The sequence below is a fragment of the Ursus arctos genome, unplaced genomic scaffold, assembly GCF_023065955.2.
Source record: "Ursus arctos isolate Adak ecotype North America unplaced genomic scaffold, UrsArc2.0 scaffold_5, whole genome shotgun sequence".
NCBI classification, from domain to species: domain Eukaryota; kingdom Metazoa; phylum Chordata; class Mammalia; order Carnivora; family Ursidae; genus Ursus; species Ursus arctos.
In genome coordinates, this window is record NW_026623067.1 from 70242249 (window position 1) to 70262013 (window position 19765).

Consider the following 19765-nt stretch of genomic DNA (forward strand, 5'->3'; position numbering starts at 1 on the left):
TTGCAAATGGTAGCATTTCCCTCTTTTTTAGGGCTGAAAAATAATATTCCACTATATATATATACCTCATTTTCTTTATCCATTCATCTGTTGATGGACATTTAGGTTGATTCCACACTACTATGAACAGTGCTGAAATGAACATGGCAGTGCTAATACCTCTTTAAGATCCTGATTTCAATTCTTTTGGATAAATATCCAGGAATGGGGTTGCTGCATTACTATCATATGGTAATTCTACTTTTAATGGTTGGAGGAAACTCCATAATGTTTTCCATAGCACCGGCACAATTCTGTATTCTCACCAACAATGTGCAAGGGTTCCAATTTTTCCACAACCTCACCAACATTTGGTTTTGGTTTTGTTTTTTGATAATAGCCATCCTGACAGGTGTGAAGTGATATCTCATTATGGCTTTGGTTTACATTTCCCTGATGATTAGTGATGTTGAGCATTCTTTCACATACCAGTTGATCATTTGTATGGGTCTTTGAAGAAATGTCTATTCAAGTCCATAGCCCAACTTAATTTAATCAGGTTATTAGTTTTTTTGCTATTGAGTTGTAGAAGTTCCTTATATATTTTGGAGATTAACCCCTTATCAGATATATGGTATACAAATATTTTCTCCCATTTCATAGGTTGCCTTTTCACATTGTTGGTTGTTTCCTTCATTGTGCAGAAGCTTTATAGTTTGGTATGGTTTCACTTGTCTTTTTTTGCTTTCATGTGGAACCACAGGACCACAATCGCCAAATCGCTTTTGAAAAAGAATACAGCTAGAGTCATTAAACTTTCTGATTTCAAAATATATTACAAAGCTACAGTAATCAAAACAGTATGGTACTATTGCTCAGGCAAACTGAATATGGAACAGAAATAGAGAGCCCTGAAATAAACCTACATATATACAGTCAACTGTGATCTTCAACAAGGACGCCTAGAACACATAATGGGGAAAGGACAGACTCTTTGGCAAAGAGTGTTGGGAAAACTGGATATCCACATGCATAATAATAAAATTAGACTCTTTCCTTATACTAGACATAAAAATAAACTCAAAATGGATTAAAAACCTAAGTGTAAGACCTGAGACTGTAAAAATCCTAGAAGAAAACACAGGGGAAGCTTTGGGTTATTGATCTTGGCAGTGATTTCATGGATATAATGCCAAAAGCACAAGTGACAAAATCAAAAATAAACAACTAGGACTAGAACAAGCATATTTTTAAAAGATTTATTTAGTGGGTGGCTCTGTCAGTAAAGCGGCTGCCTTCAGCTCCAGTCATGGTCTCAGGGTCCTGGGATCGAGTCCTGAGTCACAAGGGGACTCCCTGCTCAGCAGGGAGTCTGCTTCTCCCTCTCCCTCTGCCCCTCCTCCCTGCTTGAGCACTCTCTCACTCTCTCTGTCTCTCTCAAATAAATAAATAAAATCTTTTTAAAAAGACTGATTGATTGATTTGAAGAGGAGGGCAGTGGGAGAGGGACAGAGAAACCCAAGCAGACTCCACAATGACTGCAGAGCCCGATGTGGGGCTTGATCTTATGACCCTGAGGTCATGACCCAAGCCGAAACCAAGAGTCAGATGCTTAACTGGCTGTACCACCCAGGTGCCCCAACGAGCATAATTTTAAAATTTAGCTCAAGCTAGAGGGCCACTTGGAAAAGCTACCCAAGCAGCAACTGATGGACTAGGGCTGATACAGTCTTTACATATTGCAGTTGAAGCATCCATGACAAAGTAAGAGTCACCACCCCCATATTTGTTTCTTAGGGCTGTTATAACCAATTACCACAAATTTGATGGCTTCAAACAACAGAAATTTATTTTCTCACAATTCGGAGGCAGAGTCTGAAATCAAGACGTCCAGAGGGCTGTGCTTCGTCCAGAGGCTCCAGGAGAGGATCTGTTCCTTGTCCTTTCCATGTTTTTGATGACTGTCAGCATTCCTTGGTTTGTAGTTTCTCACTCCAATTGCAGCCTTCATCTTCTTGTGGCCCTCTCCTTTATGGTTTTTCTCTTTTGTTTCTTTCAAGGACATGTCATTGGACTTAGAGCTCTCTGGAATAATCCAGGATGACCTCAACTCAATTACATCTACAAAGTCCTTTTTTCAAATAAGGTTACATTCACACATTCCAAGGGTTATGTCTTAGACATATCTTTACGGGATCTATAGTTAAACTCATTGCACTCCCTTTCTCAAAACATTTCCACAATTTCCATTTGCTTTTAGGATTAAGACAGAGTTTATAAATGGCCTAAAAATTCCTGAGTGGGTCTGTTATTCATCTTGTGCTTCTCTCTCCTTTACTATCTGAACACCTGCAATGCTGGCCTTCTTTCAGCTTCTCCAGCTCCTCTCACCTGGGATCATTGCAAATGTTTTTTTCTTCTCTCAGTAGAAAGCTCCCTCATACTCCACCCTACACAAACTTCAGCAGAGCCATTCTTTCACCCACACCTCACCCCCAGACAAAGCCTAATTGATTTGTCATACTGAGTATAGGGTTACTTTCCATAAAAGAACGTACTTGTTTGTAATTATACTTTCATTAGTATGCTGATGTGATTAATGCCTGCCTCCTCCACTTGTCTGAACCAGCATAAGAACACAGATCATACCTATTTATTTAGTGTTTTTCTTCCACTTACTGATGTATTTTAGGGATGGGCCTAACACACACTAGGAAGACAACAAGTTTGTTGAATGAATTAAAGAGAGAACAGATGAGTGGTTCAATGAATATGTTTAGATATCATCCTCCTATCTTTCTAGTAGAAAGGGGTCTTTCTAGTAAAATGGATTAATTAGCACTTTGGGGTCTTTCTAATAAAATGGATTAATTAGCACTGATGGAATATTGCTCAAATTTTCCATAAAGAAACAATAAGATTACAATACACTGGATTGACACAATGACTAACATTAAGCAGAGAATCGGGTCTTCAACTCGAGAAGAAAAAAATAAAAAACCACACTTGTATTGATCAAATTTACAAATAACCATGCTGACTTTGTTTCTTAGTGCAGGCACAGGCCACTATGCAAGTCTGTCACTAATCTGTCTCTGTTAGGTCCCACTCTCTTGGAATCCACTATGAAAGAGCAAGCCATTTCCTCCACTGTAGAAACAATAACAGACTTCATATAAAATACAATTCTCAGCTTTTGTGATTCTGTGGGAACTCCATTCTAACAACGGTGTTAGCTGAGAGAAGACTGGCTCACATTAAATCCGAAGGCATGCAATATCCATGCTATAGCAGGGGCACCTTTTATTTTATGACTTAAATAAAAACATTTCTAAAATCACATATTCTATGATAACAAGATTCAAAAAGAGCCTAGGGTTATTGGAACACATGAAATTCAAGCTTGAAAAGAATTTAGTTGGTTTAAAATTATTTGAAGATCATATGAAAGTAAGGAATTTCCTTCTAGCCTCAATTTAATACCTACTATCACTATGGGGATACAAGTAGCTAACAAAAAATCTTTCTACTAGATGATTCATATTCCTACATAGAAAGTTGTCTAAACTCTATGTTCACTGAATGAAAGACTATGACTAAAGGATATTTAGTTATTCATTAGTTCATGTGTAACAAAAATCCCACAGAATTTTCAAAGTTACAATAAATTAAAGCTGCATGTATTATAGCCCCTCTTAAAATGAGGAAATAAATCTCCTAGTATAATATATATAATTACTTTCGCAACCTGAAAATTATTAGAATGATTTATCTAGTCACTATGTGTATGTTACCAGTTATCCTATATACTTAATTCTGAATACTGTTAAAATTAAAATCATTTAAAATGCTAAAATCAAAGACGTAATCAGTGAAAGTTATTTTCATGTTAAAAGTTCACTGGAACTTGAAATTTATTTAAAGACTAGAGGAAATTTCATGAACATAAACAAATACTCTAAATGATGCATCACATTCCACTACACTGTCAGATCCTATGGATTTAAAGAATGTTACAGTGATTTTAATACAAATTTTTACATCTGGTTCTTCACTTTACTGATCACTAAAATAACATTGCAAGAATTAATTTTGAAAACTGAAATATTTTCAAATCTATGTAATATAAAAAACAAGGAGATAATCCAATAATAGAGCATATTAAGTATAAACTTAATGTTATTTGAGTAACTCACTCAAAACTTTATTTCCTTTGCTTTTTAACGTAAAGAATATCAGTATCTCCTTATTAAAAATTCTATTTGTCAATGGAGCCCATGAGAGAAATCAGGAATTTATTTATTTTTTATTTTTTATTTTTTTTAAGATTTTATTTATTTATTCGACAGAGATAGAGACAGCCAGGGAGAGAGGGAACACAAGCAGGGGGAGTGGGAGAGGAAGAAGCAGGCTCATAGCGGAGGAGCTTGATGTGGGGCTCGATCCCATAACGCCAGGATCACGCCCTGAGCCGAAGGCAGACGCTTAACCGCTGTGCCACCCAGGCGCCCCTATTTTTTATTTTTTAAAGATTTAATTTATTTATTTGTCAGGGAGAGAGAGAGAGCACAAGCAGGGGGAGCAGCAAGCAGAGGGAGAAGCAGGCTCCCCGCTGAGCAAGGAGCCCAATGCGGGACTGGATCCCAGGACCCTGGGATCATGACCTGAGCTGAAGGCAGACGCTTAAGCAACTGAGCCACCCAGGTGTACCGAAATCAGGAATTTAGACCTTACTTCTAACCCCCTCAACTAAAATGTTGGTGTTTAACATGTTGATATCCTCATACTCACCCATTTTCTGATTCTCTGGGCTTTTGGCATCAGTCCTTTTGCTGGACAGACACTATTAACATAGTCACCTGGACAGCCAGTATTAGCATTTTCTCCCTTTCAACAACGTCACCATACCCTTGCAGAAAATATTTCAATTTTCAAAATTAAGTTATTCTAATTTTAGTATCGTTGCTTTCAAATGTATCAGGAAGGTATTCTATTTAAACAATGCTTAGGCTAAATTCAAATATTCTTCTGTGCCTTCAGTGAATGAGGACACATATACACTTGCCTGGATTATATATTTGATTAAATAAGCAGATACTTAGTAAGCAAAAGGACTCTATAAGGCATATAACCACAAAATTATCTAACACAAAGAATAACTTTATTATCCTAGTCCAAACCATCCTAGCTTTAAAAGAAATTGGAGAGGCAAAGATAAAATATATTTCGGTCTTGGGGCACCTAGGTGGCTCAGTTGGTTAAGCGACTACCCTCGGCTCAGGTCATAATCCCAGGGTCCTGGGATTGAGCCCTGTTTCAGCTCCCTGCTCAACAGGGAGTCTGTTTCTCCCTCCTTCTCTGACCCTCCTCCCTGCTTGTATGCTCTCTCTGTGTGTCTTAAATAAATACAATCTTTTTCAAAAATTTTATAATATATATATTGGTCTTTATATAGGCAAACTACTTCTAGAAAATGTTTAATTTACTGTCATCAAAATTATTATGTAAAAAAGATGCAGCTTTCAAGAAAACAAATTAAAACTAAAGCAACACTATGTATAGTGGTTAAACAAATGGCCTCTGGGATCAGACTGCCTGGATCTGAATTCTGACCCTGCCGCTTATAACTATATGACCTTGGCCGTGTTACTCAACATCTCTGTGTGCAGTTTTCTCATCCTATCTCATCCAAATGGCTTCTGTGGGGTACTCCATCCCCTCTGGCTAAAGGGTGAGAGCGTGCCAAAGCCTGCCCACAGTTGTTTGGGTCTCATCGTCATATTAACCATATGCAACCTGAGGCCTACCTGGGTAGCTCATCAAATTAGACAGTGCTTAACTACAGAAACTTCCTGCCACTGCCTCAGGGAATTTCTGAATTCAGTTCCTCAATCAACAATTCTCACTTATATGTGCAACAGTCTCTTAGAAAACTATTAACTGCCTCTGAATATTGACTTTACTTTGTCAGTGGATACCAAGAAAATATTTCTGCACCATACTTTTAATCTGCATTTGCACTAATCTAGTCTTAATATCAAGTCCATTTCATAAGAAGAAAATTAATTCATCATTAAAACCAAGCTTTTATACAATTTTGTTACTTTCTAAAAGCAGGACAGCACAAAGATTAATAAATCTTAATAAAACTAATAAAGTAAAAATTAATAAAAGGTTAGTTCTGTCAAGCTGTATCATTAACTTTAGTTTTCATACAATGATTCCACCTACTTGAGGGGCACCTGGGTGGCTCAGCCGTTAAGCGTCTGCCTTTGGCTCAGGTCATGATCCTAGGGTCCTGGGATTAAGCCCTGCATCAGGCTTCCTGCTCAGTGGGAAGCCAGCTTCTCCCTCCCACACTCCCCTTGCTTGTGTTCCCTCTCTTGCTGTCTCTCTCTCTGTCAAATAAATAAAATCTTGAAAAAAAAAATGATTCCACCTACTTGAGAACCCTGAGGAAGTCTCTAAGATATTAACTATTATTAATAAATATATATTTTCCTAGATGTGTACAAATGAGAGTCAAATTATACTAGAAATATAAAAATGCTAACAGTGAAACAAACTATGAAAGGAATATTCAATATCTTTGTCTCCTAATCTGGCTCTTCTTCCTCCTCCCAACTTCTAACTATAAGCATAGCTCAAAATTCATTGATCCAACTTCTATCTTTCTCAGAACTCACCAGTCACAAAACTTTAACTAACTCTTTTCTGCATATGACTCCAGAGTTGAGAACTCCAACCCTCGGCTCATGTCTTTCTTCCAGTAAATTTTCTGTCTGCCTAATGGACATTTTCATCATTTCAAATTTAGACTTGTTCCTCCATGTAACTTCTTCTCTTCTAATGGTGGTACCATAAGTTTTCTAATCATTCGTGCTCAAATTCTCCATATGTAACTTCTCTTCTTTCCTCACACCCCACGTGCAGTCAGGCCCTCCAAGTGCTTTGTTTGAACTGGTGGCCCCCACGAACCAAGTGTTCATGAGCTGCCCAGTATTCACTGCATCCCACACTGACTTTGACCACTGGGACAGTAACAGGTAGAAAACAAGCAAATACTGAAGTACTTGCACATTGGGGCTTATTACTTTTGAAATGCTCTCTGTTGGAACCTTGAGCCTCCATGCAAAGAGGTTCAGCTACTCTACTGGGGAGACCTTACAGAGAGAGATGTCCATTTGTTCTGGCCATTTAGATGACATGCCAGGTGCTTTACACACAAGTTAGGAAGCCATCTTGCAATTCTAATACCAGCAGATCCAGGTGAAGCAGAAGACAATTGAGCCCAGCCCAGATGGTACAATTAAGGCAAATTATTATTTCAAGCCACCACATTTTGGGGTACTTCTTGTGCAGCAATAGATTAAAGGAAACGTTTTTTATAAAGCCATCCTCAAAAACACTGTTCCATAGGGATCTCTATTCCCACTGAATGCTCATTGCACCTCCTGTGTAACTGTTTTCTTGTTTCATCACCATACAATGCATCACCTTGAACCAAGGAACTTTTTTATGTTTATATGTTTTCTTCTCCAGCATGGCTCTAAGTGTTTTACTTTCCAAATCTAGAACATCATGGACCCAATAACTATTCACTGAAAGAGGAGAGGGAAAAGAGAAAGAAGGAGGGAGGAGAAAAGGGAAGAGGACTAAAAACAAAAAAGAAAGAAACGAGTCAAGTCAAATTGAACAAAACTGAACAGGAGGCCATAGGCAAAGGGTAAGGAGGAAATGTATTGACATTTCTGCACACTGAGCAAAGACAAAAGAAAAATTCTGCATAGATAACTATGACTATGAAATATAGGTCAAGGTAAATGCTTGGAACATTTTCTATTTTGCTTATAAGATGATGGGCAATAAAACAGAAATAACTGTCTTATAGAAACCTGGTTATTATGTGCTGACATTACTCCTTTTTCAGCACATGCTTTTATAAGTGAAGAGAATGCCATCAATGTAAGCACTATCAATATATTTCCACATATATTTCTCACATACACTGGATTAAAGGAGACTGAGTTTGTGTTGAAGAGAAGTTACCAACAAAGTCTCACGTTAGGGATGTGGTGAGTGATTATAATTGATGACAGTTTTAGCACTGTAGTAATGAGAACAAGGTAGATTTTTACCATTTCCCACTTCTATCTTTATCACTAAAATAGATCCAGGGTATGCCATTTTCTCTTCTTATTAGTCTTTGTCATAAGAATATGGCATCGGAATGTTAATGCCTGAAAGAACCTGAGGAAAACAAAGTTTTATAGCTTCAAGTCTCTACTGTGTGGTAAGGCTGCTATCTAAGAAAAAAAAAAAAACTCAAGTACTTCAGAAATTTTAGTCAAAATTGTTGGGCAAAGATTTTTAAAAAAAAAAAAACTTTTTTTAGGGGCGCCTGGGTGGCGCAGCGGTTAAGCGTCTGCCTTCGGCTCAGGGTGTGATCCCGGCGTTATGGGATCGAGCCCCACATCAGGCTCCTCCGCTATGAGCCTGCTTCTTCCTCTCCCACTCCCCCTGCTTGTGTTCCCTCTCTTGCTGGCTGTCTCTATCTCTGTCGAATAAATAAATAAAATCTTTAAAAAAAAAAAAAACTTTTTTTAGAATAAGTGTTATTTATAAAAAGAACTAAATGATAAATATTAAAATATTATAATTTTTAGTAAATAGTCTTGAATCTCTTCTTTGTTTTGCAGGAAAGGTTCTTTAACCGTAATGAGCCGGAGAAACCTCACTCACAATGCTATCATATGTCTCTGTTCTAAACAAAAAGGGAGAGTGGTTGGATCATATTTATGGCAGGTCTAAATTAGAATGAAAATAAATTTTGGTCAAGTCAGCTTGTGTAGAAAGCATCTTGGTTACTCAGATTAATTAAGTTGAAACAGAGTAGAAGATGTAAGTTCCTTCTGTTCCTATGGGGTTCCTTTGTTTATCTGCCAAATTCATGAAGTCTTTACAATTTATCTACTGAAACAACGTTTGAAAAAATTTAGTGCCACAGAGAGGCCTGTTAGGGCAATGCCAAGAGCACTGATTTAGAGCCACACTTGAGTCCAAGCCATTTTTCCACTCACTCCTTCCTCTGTGGTCATCAGAAGGCCAGTTAACTTTTCTGAGCCTCAGTTCTCTCAACTACAAAGTGGGCATGATAATGGGTTATAATATGGATATTACAATAAATAATGTGAGAAAATGCTCTATTGGAGCATTTGGACTCTTGGAGGTGGTTCCTGGACCAGCAGCATCAACACCCTTTGAGAACTTACTGGAAATGACAATTCTTGGGTCTCATCCCAGATCTACTGAACCAACAATACTGAGGTGAGGGCCCAGAAACTTCTGTTGCAACAAACCCCTCAGGTGATTCTGATGGGTGTTGATATTTACGAAGCACTTCCACTCACTAGTTTAGGCAAGGACCTTAATGACCTAAGTCAGCACATCATTTTCCTTACCTGTAAATTGTGCCTACCTTATAGAATTGATGTAAAAATTTAATAAGTTAATATTTGTAAAGTGTTGAGAACAGTGCTGGGCAAGTGACAAACATAAGAGTTAAATATTATCTCATTATCCAGTCACTGCTCTAGGCCCTGGGAAGACTGAAGCAAACAGGATAGACAGAATTCCTGTTCTCATGGCAAAGATAAAGGATATGAGTAAACAAATAGGCAATGTCATTTCAAAAAGTGCTAAGAAGTGCTACAGATTTTGTAACAGTAAAGACTGAATTGGTAGTAGGGTTAAGGGAGGTTCCTTTAGTTAGGCTGTGAAGGAAAACCTCTAAGGGGTTGACATCTGAGCTGAGACCTGAATGAGGACAAAGAGGTAGCCATATCGGAATTTGGGGAAAGAGCATCCAGGAGGCCACAGAAGTGCAAAGGCTGTGGGACATGAATGTGCAGCCTTGTTTAAGGAACAGAAAAAAGGATGGTATATGGAACAACAATGGGGCAGAAAGTGGAGCGTGTCCAAAAGGTGGACAATAGATATGGTACACGAGGCCTTGTTTAGCATTTAAAGAATTTGGGTTTCACTCTCAGTGCTACTGGAAACTTTCTGGAATGTTTTAAGCAAGGGAGTGGCATGATCTGATTTTTAAAGACAATTTTAGTTGCTCTGTTGAAAATGGATTATGGAGCAGGCATAAGAGGAAGCATCGGGAAAAGTTAGGAGGCTCCTGCAGTAACACTGGCAAGAGCTGATGGAGGCTGGAAAATGAGTTGCAGTGGTAGATGTGGGGAGAGCTGATCAGAATAGAGATCCGTTTTGGAGGAAGACTCAACAGGATTTGCCAACAAACTGGTTTGGTCAGGGGAGGAAAAGAGGAAACATGGATGAGTCCAATTACTAAATCTATTAGGCCTAGTTTACAAGGAACTTTCAAATATCTAAAAATTTAGTTCTAAGACAAAAAAGAAGTACTGCAAAGAGCATTTAGGCTCAACTCTGCTACTACTTAACTGTGTGATCCTGAACATGTCTGGTTCCTCAGCATCTCAGTTCACAGTCTTTTTTTTTTTTTTTTTTTAAGATTTTTTATTTATTTATTTGACAGAGATAGAGACAGCGAGTGAGAGAGGGAACACAAGCAGGGGGAACGGGAGAGGAAGAAGCAGGCTCATAGCGGAGGAGCCTGATGTGGGGCTCGATCCCATAACGCCGGGATCACGCCCTGAGCCGAAGGCAGACGCTTAACCGCTGTGCCACCCAGGCGCCCCTCAGTTCACAGTCTTTGAGGCAGGATTTCAGAATATCACTAATTATGGATAAGTAAAGTGAAGTTCACTCTTCCTGAAGTCCCTAACAATACTACAAGTCAAATCCACTGACTGCTTCCCAAGCTCTTGACTTCCACATAGAATTTGATGTGTTGAACCCTTGATAACTCTGTCTTCTCTTCAGCCTTCGCAGATCCATTCTCCTTCTTAATCCTAGATTGTGCCTTCTCTGTTTCTAACCAGATTTATCTTTTCTCTTCCCAATCCTGGTATGTGCTTTTGTAGGGTTCCCTCTCTCACCTGGACTATTTCATCAGCCTTTTACCTTCTCTGTCCAATCTCCACATCGCAGTCACAGTAGTATTTCTAAAATACAATTCATCTAATTGTCTCAATCTCCTGCTTAAAATCCTTCAGTGGACTACACTATGAGGTCAAACTCCTTAGAATGGCATTCAGAGTCTTTCATAATCTGGCCCTGTGTTAGTCCACTCAGCTGCTATATCAAAATACCACACACTAGCGAGCTTATAAACAACAGACATTGCTCATATTCTGGAGGCTAGATGTCTGATATCAGGGGTTTAGCATGATCAGGTGGGGGCCTTTTCCAGGTCACACACTTCTTGCGTCCCCACATGGCGGAAGGGGTAGGGAACTCTGTGGGGACTCTTTTATGAGGGCACCAATCCCAAACATGAGTGCTCTAGCCTCGTGACCTAATTACTTCCCAAAGCACCACCTCCTAATATAATCTCCTTGGGGATTAGGACTTCCACATATAAATTTGGGGATATGTGATGGTTAATATTATGTGTTAACTTGAAGGGTAAGAGTTGCCACATAGCTAGTAAAACATTATTTCTGGATGTATCTGTGAGGGCATTTCAGAAAAAGATTACCATTTGAACCGGTGAACTGAGTAAAGCAGATGGATATAGGAGGTCACAGGCAATCTGGAGGGTCCAAATAGAACAAAAAGGTGGAGGAGGAGCTAATTTGCTTTCTCTGCTTGAGCGAATACATCCATATTCTGCCTTCAGACATTGGCATTCCTGGATCTCAGACTTTTGGACTCAGATCAGGATTTATACCACCAGATATCAAATCTACTGGTGCCATGATCTTCAACTTCTCAGTCTCCAGAACCCTGAGAAATTTCTGTGGTTTATAAACAACCAGTCTGTAACATTTTTGTACAGCAGCCTAAAGCACTAAGACATTAAATCAATCAATCAATCATTAAAAAAAAAAAATGGAGCCACCAAGCACTCAGTTCTGGCAGAGGGTCATTGCTGGGGTAGTACTACCAGAGTCCCCACTAGGCTAATGCCCAGCAGATTCTTGGGGACCTGCCACTCCCACTACCCCAGACTAGTCAAACACTAGTGTATGATTCTAGCCTAGGAGAGCTGCATTGTGGGCTACATGCAGCAAAGCTGTGAGGGTGGGACCACCCAGATCCTTGAGGGCCCACCTCTTACCCCAGTCTGTCTAGGAGGCAGAGCACTGAGCCAAAGAGGACTGTTTTCAAGCCTTGAGATTTAGTGTTGTTTGACCTGTTAGGTTTAAGATTATCCTGGTTTGGGGGATGCCTGGGTGGCTCAGTCAGTTAAGCAGCTGCCTTCGGCTCAGGTCATGATCCCGAGGTCCTGGGATCAAGCCCTGCATTGAGCTCCCTGCTCAGCAAGGAGCCTGCTTCTCCCTCTCCCTCTGCCTGCTGCTCCCCCTGCTTGTGCTCTCTCTGTTAAATAAATACATTCTTTAAAAAAAAAAAAAAAAAAAAAAAAGATTACCTGGTTTGTTTCTCCTTTTTTCTCTTCTATTTCTCCCTTTTGGAATGGGAATGTATATCTTAACCCTATCCCACCACTGTATTTTGGAAATATGTAATATGTTTGATTTCACAGGTTCACAGCTACAGAGCACATACGGCCTTCCAAAAAACCTTGTCCCAGCCCTACAAAGCACTGCCTTCTAGCCAACACTGAAACTGAGTCTTCAAAAGACCATTCCACTGTTCTCTCAAGCCAGCTGCTTTAGGATGGAGGTAATATGTTAAGACCAGTGAATTTCATCAATATGGGCCCAACACTGCACTTCTTTTGCTATGAGTTCCTTGATATGAAGTAATGTTATGTAGAATATCATGATAGTGGAAAGGTATTCTATAAGTCCACAGATGGTAGTTTTGGCAGAAATATTGTATCCGGGGTAGGCAAGTCTGTATCCAGAGGAAGAATCTATCCCAATAAGGACAAAATGCTAACCCTTCCATAACAAAAGAGTCCAAGGTAATCAACTTGTCACCAGGTAGCTGACTGATTAGCCCAGGGAATGGTACCATGTTGAGGGATCAGCGCTGATCATGTTGCTGACACACTGGGCACTCCATGGTGGCCATAGTCAGGTTTGCCTTGGTGAATAAAAGTCCATGTTGCTGAAGCCATGCATAATCTCCATTCTTGCCACCATGACCTTTCACCTGATGAGCCCTTGGGAGATGACAGAGGTGGCTAGGGAAGAAGGCTGACTGGCATCCACAGAATGGGTCTTCCCATTCACTTAATTATTAAAATCCTCCTCTACTGGGTGCCTGGGTGGCTCAGTAGGTTAAGCATCTGCCTTCGGCTTAGGTCATGATCCCAGCGTCCTGGGATGGAGTCCTACATCGGGCTCCCTGCTCAGCGGGGAGTCTCCTTCTCCCTCTGTCTCTCCCGCCCAGCTCCTGCTCTCTCTCTCTCCCACTTGTACTCTCTCTTACAAAAATAAGTAAATAAAATCCTTATAAAATAAATAAAATAAAATAAAATAAAATAAAACAAAATAAAATAAAATCCTCCTCTACTGAGGTTACCTGTTGGTGAGCATTCACATGGAATGCAAGTATCTTCATGTTTTCTGTGTAAAGAATCTATTCACATACCCCTCCCCCAAATTTCTTTGTCACCACTTTTCTAATCATGTTTCTTCCAAGTCCTTGACCATCCAGCAAACCACAGGCCACAGCCCATGAATCAGCATACAGTCACACATCTGGCCATTTCTCCTTCCACGCAAAGCGAGCAACCAGATATACTACATAAAAGTCTGTCCATTGAGAGGATTTCCTTTCACCACTGTCCGTCAGAGATATTCCAGAAAGGGGCTGTAGTGCTATAGCTGTCCACTTTCAGATGGTGCCTACTTATCATGCAGAGCCATCTCTAAATTAGGCCTGAGTCTTTTCTTTCTCTTTCGACTGATCGTAAGGAACTCTCCACAAGACCACAGGTGCACATTGGAAAAGAAAAGCAGTGTAGTTGGGGGGGCGGGGTGGGGAGAAGGACATTTAGGCCACTTCGTGTTAACTTCCTTGTGCTTTCAGGGCCTCATCGGGTATAAACACTTCTTGGATAATGGGAGTACTGCAGTGCATACCCAACTGTATGGCTTGGTGGGCAGGATAACACCCAGTTCGTGATGGGCAGCTCAGTTTACGTGATAACTTGGTGGCCTGTGGTCAAACATTCAGTCTCTCCTAAACTCAGGAACAGGACAGGAGTTTTTTCTCAAAAAGAGAGTAACTTATCAATAGAGGACAGCAGGGCCTTGCTTCAAAAAATCCTAAAGACCTGTACTGTGATTCACCTATAGAGGCCTGCCAAAAACTCCAAACAGCATCTCTATCTGCCACTGACCCTTCAAGCACCATCGAATCTGTTGGATCATATGGCCCAAGTCGCAGAGCAGCTTGTACAACAGCCTGAACTGATTAGAGAGCCTTCTCTTGTTTGGGGCTCCACTTAAAACCAGCAGCTTTTCAGATTACTCAGTAAATGGACCAGTGTAACACACCCAAATGAGGAATGTGTTGCCTCTAAAATCTAGAGGCCCACTAGGTATTGTATTTCTTGGTTGTAGGAGGAGCCAGATGTAACAACTTATTCTTCGCCTTAGCAGGAATATCTCAACATACACCACTCCTGGTCCAAAATCTGTATTACGCAGGGTCATCCAGAGAAAAAGAACCAGTAGAATAGAAAAAGAGAGACAGAGAGAGATTAAGAGATTTATTATAGGAAATAGTTTATGTGTTTATAGAGGCCAAGATGTCCTATGATCTGCTGCCTACAACCTGGAGAACAAGGAAAGCCGGTAGTATAATTCAAACCAAGTCCAAAAGCCTAAGAATCGGGGGGTCAATGGAGTAATTCTCAGCTGAGTCCAAAAGCCAAAGACAGGAGATCAATATTTCAGCTCCAGCAGAGACACCTTATTTATCCTTCCTTCACCTTTTTTTCTCTTTAGGCTCTCTTGGATGATGCCCACCCACATTGGAGAGGGTCATCTACTTTATTCAGTTCACCAGTTCAAATATTAATCTCGTCTGGAAACACCTTCAGAGACACACCCAGAAATAAGGTTTACCAACAATCTAGGCATCCCTTAGCCCAGTCAAGTTGACACATAAAATTAACCATCATGGGTCCCTTCTCACCTTTCTATCCTCCATAAATGGAACTTCTGCAATACCAAACTATCTGCAGCTCTTGAAATAAACCATGCTATTTCTCATGGTCTTCCTTATTATATCCTGTTCCCTGCCTAGAATTCCCTGTTCCCTTATCTGTCTGGGTCTCCCTTAATTGGCTTCAAATACCAGCTCAACATCACCTGTCTGGAGGCCTCCCTAACATACATCTCTAGGCAGGGTAAAGTGGCTACTATTGCCTCCCAACAGTGCTGTGGCTATACCTTTGCTCTTCTCGATGCATTGCTGATATAATGACATGTTATCTGTGTCAGTCATGAGACTAGGGCAAGTAAGGGAAGGTGTTTTATCTCTACATCTCCAACATCCAGAACAGTACATGGTGGTGCTTAATATTCATTCATTGAATAAATATTTATTGAATGGCTTATCTCATATAATTGAATAAAACAGACCAAGAGCCCTAACCCCATGGAGCTTACATTCTAGGGGGAGGAGGGGATGTTGAGAGGACAGAGAAAATAAAAAATAAACATAGTCAATAAGGTATCTAATATCTATTTAGAAGGTGATAAGTGCTATGAAAGGTAAAGTAGAATAAAAGAAAATGAGTGCCCTGGGGAGGGGGTGGAGAATAGGCTTCAGTGCTGAATAGTAATAGGTAAGTATATTATTCATGATTACCTAGGTTATGTTGTAGTAACAAACAACCCCCAAATCTCAGTAGCTTAAAACAACAAAGGTTTATTTCTGGCTCCTGCAAAATATCCATTATAGGTTGGTGGGCATTCTGCCCATGCCATCCTCACTCAGGGATCGAGGCTAATAGAGACCCCATCATCTGAAAGGCTGACAGTTGCAAGGACACAAGAGAATGTACACAGGAGAATACACACAAGCCTTTAAAAATATCCACTTGGAAGTGACATATGTTACCTCTGCTCACATTCCTTTGGCCAGAACAAATCAAATGCTCCTGTCTAACTTCGAGAGAGAAAGGAAGTGTGATCTGCCTGGTGGTAGATGGGAGTTGGATATTGATGAATGGCAGTAATGTCTATCAGAGTGCTCTGTTGAGAGGATGAGAGATGAGAGAGTTAAACAAGTAGAAACCTATGGGAAGAATGCTCCAGATAGAAGCAGCTAGTGAGAAAGCCCTAATGCAGAGCATACCTGGAGTGTTTTAGTAATCGCAAGGAGAAGGTGGAGCTGGAGTGAAGTGCAAGAGGGACTGTACTAGGAGGTGAGATCACAGAGGTTGTGGGGAGGGTAAGGGTGAGATCACAGAGAGGGAGGCCAAGATAACTACCAACAGATCGGGCTGCCTGCTGGAAGACTAAACCACAATCAACACTGGGTTTAACTTGAACTGATTCTAGACTGAGTTCTCATCTCGAACCAGCATACCCCCCAAAAAACACAAAATTACTTTTATCATTTTAGGTGGGATGATAATCATACATGGAGAATGAGGTAAGAAAAACCAACACAATGTGCATGAAACTGTTTCAAAGATATAAAATATTATTATTTATTCATTATTTAAAATCCATTTATAGAGCACTTATTACACATTAAGCAAAATGCTCAAGATAAAAGTGAATAATAAACTGATGGATAACTACTAACCATCATTTGAGAGTTAGAGTCCAGAGCAAAATGATTTAACAAGACAATGAGCTACAATGCAATAAAATTAAAGAATGAAAACAGTGAAATAAACAAATTTACCCAGATGTCACCTAGGATGCAGAAAATTTATTTCTGTGATTTTTCCTACTTTTCCACTTCCTTTTACTATTTCCACACCATACTCTTTACATAGTACCCATTTTTGAGGAGGGTAAAGGTATAATAAATGTATTGGAAAACAATGCTCATGGCACTCACAGACTAGCTGGGGAGACATTTCTATAGATAAAGAAACTGTTTCTGACAAAATAGCAAAGACTGAGGATCAGGGTTCCCTGATTCTCTTTTTGGACTTTTGGATTCTCTTTTGGACCACTCATATCATCTATTTTTCACTTCTTTGGAACTGTCTAGTATACTGAGGTTTAATTAATCTCTTTTCCGTGATATTCTGAAATCTCCCCCAAATTAGCTATTTCTTCAATATATGCTTTAATATTAACATTAGAAATACTACAAACTTTCTAGTACATAAGTAATTAAGATCACCTGGAAGGCCAAAAAAGACAAACTTGATTACCATAGAATTTCATTCATTTTCGTAACCTTTAACAAGTACTTTGTGTGTATGTGTGTCCCCACATGAGCACAATGGTCCTCTGTAATATTGTTCTCAATCATATTGTTTCTTCCCTAAAAGTAAAGACAGAAGCATATACGCCCTAATAGGCAAACCACTTAATATGTTAGATTTCACCCTTGACTTTCCATGAATAGTGTTGAGGGTTAACCTATAGTCACGTCTTTCTTCAAATATACTGGTTTGAAATACTTGTTAACAAAAACAGTTGTAGGTAGAAGCACCCTTCTGTTAATTTGGGATGTTTTCCTAATCTGATAGTTTACACTTTCAAATGGCTCAGTTTACAACATAAATTTTCTTTTTGATCTGTATACATTAATTTCTTAAAACAGAAACTATCTACTTTCTTGGTCCTTTGGTCATAGTGCCATCTCTGGGTGGAGTTATATTCTGCTGCTCCTTGTTTAATCTCCTAATGACCATACTGCCAGTCCTTCCCTACCCCCCAAGTCAGCCTCATTCACCTGCCCTCCAACCCGTACCTGTGACCATGAATCTTCATGGATAGACAAAAGAGACAGAAATATCCTCTTCAGATGGCTATGCTAAAATTCCCCAAGAGCGTGTCCTAAGTGGATCCTGATTATAACAAGACTAGATTATTGCATTATTTGTCATCTTAAGTGACACAGAGACACAAATAGAAGTACTAAATTATGCTACAGGTGATTCCAATAAATTAAAAATAATCCTATAACTTATATATATAAATTGTTATAAGTCACAAAAATCGGTGTCTGCATTTCGAGTTTCATAAACATCTAGATCTATTATCCCTCTTTAAAGATGAGGAAACTGTGACTCACGTAACTGAGGAGACCTCCTAACTCACACTATCTACTAGACCAAAACCCTCTTAAGCAGAGCATGGGAAAGAGGAGGGTTAGGTAAGTATGGCCACGATAGCAGTGAGGGAGGGACAGAGTAATTAGGCTGCCAAGACACAAATACCACCATTTGGCTCCAGACTTCCCTACTACCATGTCGATGGAAAACAAATTTTCAAATTTAACTTACTTATAGGATTGCTGCTTTCCTGCTGATTACCAGTGTCTACTAAAAAGGAAGAAAAGCTACTGCAAGTAAATTAGAAATAAAATGCTTATGTTGATGACAAGCTCTAAGACAAATCAAATGACCCGATCATTCTCTTGACCAACCCTAATTTCTTCCTTTTTGTAGAAATTCAATTGGGATTTTCCCACATAGACAAATACAAAATGAAATTCCCAGAGTGCTTTACCAATGCATGGATTATTCAAGTTGAATTTAAGAGGAAATTAAGAGTTAGGGCTACTTATTTAGATTGAAGACCATATTTCCACTTAATAAATGTAAAAGTTAGTGAACATGAAAACAAACGAAAAATGCCATAAGCACAAGCAAGAAATTGGCAGAGACAACAAAAGTACAAAAGACCATTCATTTATTTATCCATTGATTAATTCTTTTATTCTTTCAACAAATGTTTATTGAATATTTGCCAAGGGTTAGGAACTGTGGTAAAAAAAAAAAAAAATACATAAGTCATGGCTTCTGCTGCTGAAAACCTACCATCTAGTAAGATCTACATCACTAAGTGAATAAGTTACTAGAGAACACAGTAAATGCTACCAAGTTACCAACCAAGTTCCACCACTATATAAGAGACTCCATCTGAGGAGTCTGAGGAAGACTTCCCGAAGACAGGAATATTTTAGCTGCATCTGGAAGTTTGCATAAGTGACTATTTTAAGTGAATATATTTGGTTAATGTGAGTAAATGGGTTTACAGTCAAGGATAAGAGTAAGGTAAGGGAGGACTTTGTCTTTCCTTCTAGAAGAAGGGATGCACCTTGGAAGAGGTTTGCCATAGAATTCATGTTGAGATTAGATTCAAAACCAGCAAGGAGAACAGTAAGAAGGAATTAACAATAAGAAGGCAGTTGAATGGATTAGGGCAGAGAAACGTTCTAGATCAAGAGTCATCATAAAGTGGATTTGATCTTGAGGAAGAAAGTATCAACATTGCACAGCTACAAAAGTAGAAAAGTACAGAGCAATTACCTGGAACCACGGAATTGTGAGGGCCGAAGCCACTGGTTTAGTATCTTAGAGTTGTTACAAATGTAAGCTAAAATGCATTGTCCCACAAGAAGCCAAAGAGCTCCTGAGGTTTTTTTAACATAACATGAAGCTTATAGGAAGCTCCTCCCTAAGAAGACCTTTAGGGAGTTCAGAGGGGTTGGCAGAAAACACCAGTGAAATCTTCACTCTCCCACAGTTGAGTCTCCCCTTTTAATCCACTAATGCATAGCCTTCAAAAAAATT

At 39.4% G+C, this 19765-nt stretch overlaps 1 pseudogene; it reads left to right on the plus strand.

The window, feature by feature from the left end:
• The first annotated feature begins 9130 nt into the window (after positions 1-9130).
• LOC113254973 (ferritin light chain-like) overlaps positions 9131-19765 on the plus strand; it is a 44533-nt pseudogene continuing 33898 nt past the window's right edge.